Source organism: Sciurus carolinensis, chromosome 3, assembly GCF_902686445.1.
Source record: "Sciurus carolinensis chromosome 3, mSciCar1.2, whole genome shotgun sequence".
Classification (NCBI taxonomy): Eukaryota; Metazoa; Chordata; class Mammalia; order Rodentia; family Sciuridae; genus Sciurus; species Sciurus carolinensis.
In genome coordinates, this window is record NC_062215.1 from 98,668,729 (window position 1) to 98,676,840 (window position 8,112).

Genomic DNA, 8,112 nt, shown 5'->3' on the forward strand with positions numbered 1-8,112 from the left:
GGACCTCATGGCAAGAGGACTAGGTGGGCTGGGTGGGGCGAAGTTGGAGGAGGAGAAGGAATTAAGAGGGGGAGAAGAAGGAGGAGTTTGAGTTTGCAGGAAGAGCAGAGAAGCGCAAGAAAGAAGAGACTTGAAGATAAGGAATCACTTTCCATCTGCCCGCTCGCTTGCGGAAGCTGTGTGCCGATATCTTTGGTAGCCACAATCCATGGAGCGATCTTTCATCCCTGCACAGGTCAATTTGTGATCGGTAGTCATTCCTTCCCAAACTAACATTTTAACATTTAACAGGAAGGCCATACAGGGAGCGGGGAGATAAGAGTCTGTGAGTTCTTGCCCAGTATCATAAAATGGCCACCGGGAAGATTTCCCGACATCCGAAAGGAGGAGGGCGAGGGCTTTCATTGGAGTCTGATGTGGCCCCAGAATACAAGATGGCAGCAATGAGCCTCCCCGGGGCGGTAGGGGGCCCTCCCTCTGTGTAGAGGTTGGCTGCCCTCGTGGTTCCTCAACCTTGGGAGGAGCGGATGGAGATGGATTGGACTCCTCATTAAAGGTCTCCCAACATTGTTTACTATGTGGCAAGTTTCTGGAAAGAGATGCAATGGGAGGAGTCGCAGTTCTTTAGGCGGCGGCTCTTTGGGGGGAAACCTGGAGCCCCCTTTGGGAGGTCCCAGAGAGAAGCAGGCCTTAAGGGCGGATAATGGGGGACCCTCCCCTAAACTGATTTCCCTCTTCCTAACAAGTTGTTCTACACGATCCCATGTGGACCAGTCAAAAAGATTAGCGGCAGGAAGCCGAGGGGCCACCCAAGTAAAGGTGTACCAGGCTTTTCCCGCCTGTGTATCAGACAATTCAAGGCCCCTACTCTTCAGCATGAGTCTAAGAGCTGAGAGCGCAGGGTCACCATGTGTGGTGTGTGTTTGCCCCATCTTTTCAGGGATGCCTTACCTTGGAATTCGCTTGACCTGATCTGCCGGTACTTTCGGTTTCAAAACTGCCTCTTTGCTTTGGCTTCAGATCAGCCTTGAAGGACCCGACATTGGGCACCAGATGTTGGGGTCTTAAGCTTCCTTTCCCTTCTCGACCAGCAACAAGGGAAAGGGACACTCCCCAACAAGGTCAGACCCGGATAGGTAAGGCCAACTGACCGCCCGCTCCCAGCCCTCCAGGCGGAGGACAATCAGATTCGTCAGGGAGACCCGTCACAGCAGGAACTCGTTTATTGAGGAAGTCACAAGGCTTTTATGTAGGGTGGGGGCTAGGCGGGAACCAATCAGTTTAAAGGTCAGCAAGGCAGGGGGGTTCATGTAGGCAAGAGTTCCATTGGACTATATGGCAAGCACAAGCTGATCACTTTCGCAGAACTGTTGTTAACCAATCTCTGACGGTGGTCCGGTTTATCATCATGAACCTTTGAAATCGCCTTTGAGCCTTGATTTTGCTCACTCGCCAGGGAGTAAGGAGTCAGCCTGAGTTAGTTAACGCGTCATTAGTCCCAACAAACATGTCATATAATTATTGAAGAAAGCCCAGTAAGGTAAGATTTCTACTAGTGTACAAAGGACCATCAAGCACAATATTAAATGCCAAAAAGAAAATCATACATAGAGGAAAACATGATATAGGAATATGAGAATTATCCCTGGATCAAAGTAACCAATTCACCTTTTGACCACTACCTGGGATTGACTGTGGTCTTACACATGGCTTTCCCTACCTATTGGAAAATGAACAATTCAACAGCTACTTCATCAGACCATCTTGGTACTGTTGCTGAAAGACTTCTTTTAGGGAGTAGCAAAATTCTTTCAATTTCTATTCTTCCCCCTTTGGCTAGAAACATAAAACATAGTTATGTCGTCAAAGCAGAGGAAAGTGTGTTTATAATTGTATGCAAACATGATGTTTGAGGCTATTGTGGTCAGAATGAGAAGAAGGTTAAACAAGGAAGTGGTTGATGATGTCAAGTTCAAAGAGACAAGAGACCCTGTTATGGTTTGGATCTGGAATGCTCCCAAAGGCTCATGTGCTGAAGCTTGGCACCCAATGCAGCAGTGTTCAGAGGTGGGACTTTTGGGCAGTGATTGGAGCCTTAGACTTTGACCTCATCAGTGGATTTATGACTTTCTGGTGATATTGGAAAGTGGTGGAAACTGTAGGTAGTGGGGCCTTGCTGAAGAACTTGGTACCTAGGGGTGTGTCCCTGGGGACTTAGTCTTATCCCTTGCCCCCTTCTCCTCTGTCTCTATCTCTATTTCCCAGCTGTCATGAGTTGAGCAGCTTTCCTCTGCCACACCCTTGTCCCATGATGCTCTGCCTGACCATAGGCCCAAAGTAGAGGAGCCAGCTAGTCATGGACTGAAGTCACTGAAACTGTGAGGCAAAGTAAATCTCTCCTGCCAGATGCTTTTCTCAGATATTTGTCACAGAAACAAAAATCTCCCTAACACAGGCCCAGTCTCTAGTTAAATTGCAAAGGTTCACATATATTGAAAAGAAAACAGTGGGCAAGGCCCTCACTGTGAGTTTTACTAATGTGAAAACATAGAAGGTAAAAAGGAGAAATGGAGAATTAAGAATTCAAATTTCTTTGGGTTTAATACACTTAATAATTTTCAAATATTTTTAATGAATGAACATCCATCTTATCAACATGTATTGAACATTTCTGATGTTGAGGATGTTGGTAGGTCATGAAGTCACTTATTAGAACAAAGAAGGTGTACATCCATCTGACATAGATTTTTATAAATGAAAACATGAGAATTTGTATGTTTTGGTGTGGGACAATTTGCTCCAAATTCTAGTTCTGTGACCAACCAGCAGTATAACTTTGGCAGCAGTATAATTCCTTAACCACTTAGTGACTCAGTTTCCTCATCTTTAAAGTGAGGGAATATCTACCTCACAAGGTTATTATGAGAATTAAATGAATTAGTAAACATAAAGCAATTGGAATAGAGTGTCCAATATAGTAGGCCCTATGCAGGTTTTGTTCATTTTTTATTGAAGTTGGGACAGGAAGGAAAGTCAGTTATCCCTAGGCATTTGATTAAACAGAGCTTAATATGAAGTTGAGTCAGAAGGAGGCACATGGGGTAAGAGGAAAGGTAGAAAGTAGAGAGTAAGGAGTTGGGAAAGAAATTATAGGTACTCAGAACAACTTTGTGTCAGGTACCAAGATAACAGGTGTAGAACCCTGAACATTTGATATTTCTAGAGCTCAAGTGACAGGGAAGGGAAGAAACAATAGAAGAGTATGCCACTGGATAGAGTCACACATACAAGGCCTTGTACTCCTAATCAGGCACATGCATTTTATCTCATGTGAATGATGGAGAGACACTAAATAGCTCTAATCAGGGAAATGACGTGATCATGTTCGATTTATTTCTGGAAAGGAAAAAGATTGATTTTAGACTATCTTAACTGGAAGATATTGAAAGACCATTACGTCTGTGACTCTTTCAAAAGTTAAATGACTATTAAAGGTTGATGTATAAATAAAAAATTAATTCACCAAGTTTAGCTTCTTATCAATAAATGATAATTTAATGCCTTTATCTAAGTGCTTCCTATAGCAGGACTCCATAGTGAAAATTCCTAGGAACCACTGTGACTATAATTTTGTTCAAATTTAATGAAAAGGTTTAGTAGATTAGAATCTATATGAAAAATAGCAATGTGGACCAAATATCAAGCAGAGTGCTTAATCACTCAAAAAAATTTATAGGCCATCTGCAAAATGTACATCTAAACTCTTCTCATGGGAAGTAAATCAGAAGTAATGTCTGTCATCTTCAGTGGCATAATGCTGTATAAGCTACTTCCAATGCCACTTCCATTTTTCCTACTAACATAACTGTTACCATTACCCTCTTATTAGAGAGAGTTGAACATTTTATTTTCTTTGCCTACTACATGGCAAACAGCATTCTAGATGTCTTCTAAATATTTGCTCTTTTATTGCACATAACAACCTTCTGAGGTAGAAGGTATTTTTAACCCCATTATACATATTAGCAATCTGAGCCACAGGGATATTAAGAAGCTGGCCCCAGGTTGCAATGCAGAGCCAACATTTGATAGCCTGGCTTCCGAAGTTGTGTTTAATCACCCCACTAGAGTATCTTTCATACATGGAAAAATTTTATCCTGAGAGAATATGGTTAAATTTGACAATTCAAAAAAGGTAATATTTTCCTCTTATTCATAATACTATTCTATTCTGACACTGCTAAAGATACCTATAAGATGACAATAATTCCACTTAATTTTTTAAAGAATTCAACACCAAATAAGAGAATCTTTCACCTGGCTCTTTCATTTGTTTCTCTTTAAGTGAAGAGACTATTCACTGACTTGAAAGGAACAAAATTCACACTTCCCTCCTCCTTACTTCCAACAAACCTGGCCCTGGCCCCAGCCCTGTCCTTAATTCCAAAGTTCAAGCTTTAACTGAAAAGATCCCTGTTAATTCTTGAGTAAACAAAACTTAGTGGTAAACCTGCTTTTATAGTGGTCATTACAGGTCCTGCTTTTTGAGACTCCAATGGCCTTTCTGCGTTGGTACCTAAAAGTCCCACAGAAAGTTAAATCATCACTAATACAATGCCCACCTAGCAGAAAACAGAACAGCACATGGTAAACTGTAAGCTAAGCTGGGTTCCCAGGCCACGGAAGAACTATACTTAGATAAACACAGTAGGCAAAGGAATTAAAGAGGGAAGGAAGGAAGGAAAGAAAATTCCACCTACCTACAAACAGTGTGAAAAAATTGCTATGCAATAAATTGAAATTATGAAAATCTAACTTGTTTCTAGAATCAGCCTTGGCACTTTTTAGGGCTCCAGAACAGGATCCTTGTATACGAAGCTCTCAGTGAATGGTAATCCTGTTTCTTGATGGCATTCAAGTAGGAGGCAGAAAGACCAGAGCCAGATGCTATTTTCACAAAGAAACCCTCTGATGGCCTCAGACATAAGTGACTGAAAGTAACCCAAGGAGATAATTGTCAGTTGGCCAGCACAAAAGTCAAGCTATAAGTCTTGATAATTGTCCTAGCCACTGTAGGAAGATTGCCCTTCAAGTAAATTTTAATTGGAACATGCAAACTGTCTAGAGGTGGCAACTGCATCAATGACCTGGAAGGGGCTAGGTAAATGGGAAAAGACCAAAGCTTCTAAGCATTCTTACAAACACTAACACTAAGGAAATAGCAAGAGTTAAGGCTTGGTATTGTTAGCTTCCTTTTTTTCCTTTACAATATTATAGGTGAAAAGATTGCAAACAAGAGGTCAGTAAAAAGCCTTCTTAATAGGCTCCAGCAATATTGCATATAACTAACAGGCATTACTATAACTGCTATAATCAGAGATCACAGATATGGCAGGAGCATTTTTACATTACTTTATTAATGATTCCTGAGAATCTATTCTTTGCAAAGATACCAAATTCAATAGAGAGAAAGCTTTCATGTTAGTCAGATCTGCAAATGCAGCAACATCTGCTGCAGTTGTCCAAAATTATCCTCCTGCACAGCCATGTTTAATCAGGAGAAATGTAGCCCAAAGAGTAAATGACGTCATTGCCTGTCAGGCTAATAACTGTGACTTCACCCAACGTAAACATACCAAAGACATTGAGAACAGAGAGGTGTTTGTAGCACATCTAATTGTCTATTGACAGGTTGAAGAACTGGAAGTACTAGTTCTAACATGCCTTTAAATAAAGTAGTTAACAAGAATAGCTCTTGTAAAATTATTATAACTATCAAAATTTTGAACCTAGCTAATGCTTTCCTTAGGAGAATCACAAAGTCCACTTCCATTATTAGCCTAATTCTGCCAATGTCTTTCTCTCTGTAGAAAGCAACGTTTGTTGTGCTTATCATGAAGAGATGAGATGGAAATAAAGACAATTCTTTTATTAATAGTTGTGTTTGGTTTTTTATCATAGTTATCATTTACATTTCAAAGGGCAAGGAGAAGAGAAAGAGGAGGGAGAGAGAAGAGATAATGCTTGTGAGCATAATGATGCACACTTCTATGGCACTAGGTAACAGAAAGGATGCTTTGTATATTGGTATATGGGTATTTGTGCATGTGTGTGCGTGCATTTACTGGAATAATCTGACTTCATCTAAGTACTTGCCTGATTTCATCTAAAATTATTGTCTGAACACTTCAGAAATTATATCTATGTAATCAAAGTACAAGATGAAGATTACCTGATAGCCCAATGCACTAAAAAAAATCATAATCAAATTTTACATAAAACTGTCATAAAATTCAAACCTTATCAGCCTCATAATTTTCTGTCATGACCAAGTAGAGAATAGGCAAAGAATTACATGGAAATCAAACATTGAATGTTACTTTCAACTGCATTCAGAAAATATCTAAGAAAGTATGAAAAGGAGAAAAAGAAAAGGAAACAAAATCAACAGTATTTTAAAGATATTTGTAAAGCTTTTTCTCTTTTTCTTTGAAAATATTTTCTATAATATGGAGAGTTAACAATTCTTTTTAAGTGATTTGCCCTAAAGAGTATATCACAGACACATACACACACATAGACATACAGACACAAAAGCTATCAACATTTGTAACGGATTTGAAAATCTTGGATAGAAAATTGAAATACAATACCATCTTGAATCTCAGTTTCTTGGGGAATTTTGCTTGTTTGGTTGTTAGTTTGTTTGTCATGGTAGTACTCTCTGGGATACAAAAGTGGGGGGAAATCCCTTGGTGTCCATGGACAAAAATATTCCTGAATAAGAAGTAGTATCCAGAACTAAGCAATGCATGAAGAGGTTTTAGGCAAAAAGTTAGACAAACAGAAGTCCCTCTGCTCCATTCTTTGCTGCAAGGCCATGTCCATTTAACATGTAGGGTGGGCAGAGTCAGATATATGGTAGCCACAGACCATGGTACGTGTTTTAAGTTTCTCAAGTTAGAATCAAAACTTGTCAAATATAATGTGCTCAATTTCTCTAATTAAACAATTCTGTCTTAAATATGTTAGGAGGAACTCTCCACGTTGGTCACCCATGCATGAAAGATTTGAGTGGAGACAAATGTCTTTTAAAAGTATTCTTAAGCATCTGGCAGGGGAACCTCCACAATCACACGAGTGATTTTCACAGGACAAGGCACACCCATTCCAGTCTGGATGTGCTGACCTGTGGGATTTCCCCAGGTGTGGAAACCTCGATTACATCATTTGTGGTAATGGGGGATTGCTTTTGCACTTCTCCCTGATAAAAAAAAAAGTATTCTGAGTACCGGGATGCATGCGAACCTCAGGAGGCTGAGGCAGAAAGATTGCAAGTTCAATGTGAGCCTGAGCAACTTAATGAGGCCCTAATCAACTTGGTGATATCCTGTCTAATAATTAAAGAAACAAAAAGGGCTGAGGATATAATTCAGTTGGTTAAGAACCCTGGGTTCAATCCCTGATACTGAAAATATAAAAATAAAAATTTAAAAAGTATTTTCCCCAAGAGAATGAGAATACAAGACAAACACAAGACAGTCTGGGAGAAAATATTTACAGAAGACACTCCCAACAAGACCAAAATATACAAAGAACTCTTAAAACTCAACAATAAGAAAATGAGCAACCCAATTTAAAACATGGGCAAAAGACCCCAGTGGACATGAGAAAATGTTCAATAGCAGATGTCAAAGGGAAATGGCAAGTTAAAACAAGAATGAGGGCTAGGATTACATCTGAGTGATAGATAACATACCTAAGACACTTGATTCTCTGGTTTTGATCACCAGCACTGGGGAAAAATAAAAATAAAATTTACATAGCAAATAAAATGTAGAACATATTTTTAAGAATACGGTAAGGAGATATCACTACATGCCTTCTAGGATGACCAAAATCCAAAGCATTCAGTGTTAGTGGGGATGCAGAAAAGCAGTATTGCCTATTTTTTAAATTTTTTCTGGCAGGAATGAAAAATGGTGCAAACACATTGCAAGATAGTTTCACAAAACTAGAAGTATTCTTATCACATGGATCAGCAACCACACTCTTTGGTTTGTAACCCAAATGAATTAAAATCTAAGTCCATGAAAAAAAAAAAAACATGAA

The 8,112-nt window shown here is 39.5% G+C and overlaps 1 non-coding gene across 1 annotated transcript; it reads left to right on the forward strand.

Annotated features, from left to right (window-relative positions):
• Positions 1–7,103: 7,103 nt before the first annotated feature.
• On the forward strand, positions 7,104–7,267 carry LOC124981524 (U1 spliceosomal RNA). The gene has a single exon (XR_007108035.1). It is a non-coding gene; the product is annotated as a U1 spliceosomal RNA (small nuclear RNA).
• The last annotated feature ends 845 nt before the right edge of the window (positions 7,268–8,112 follow it).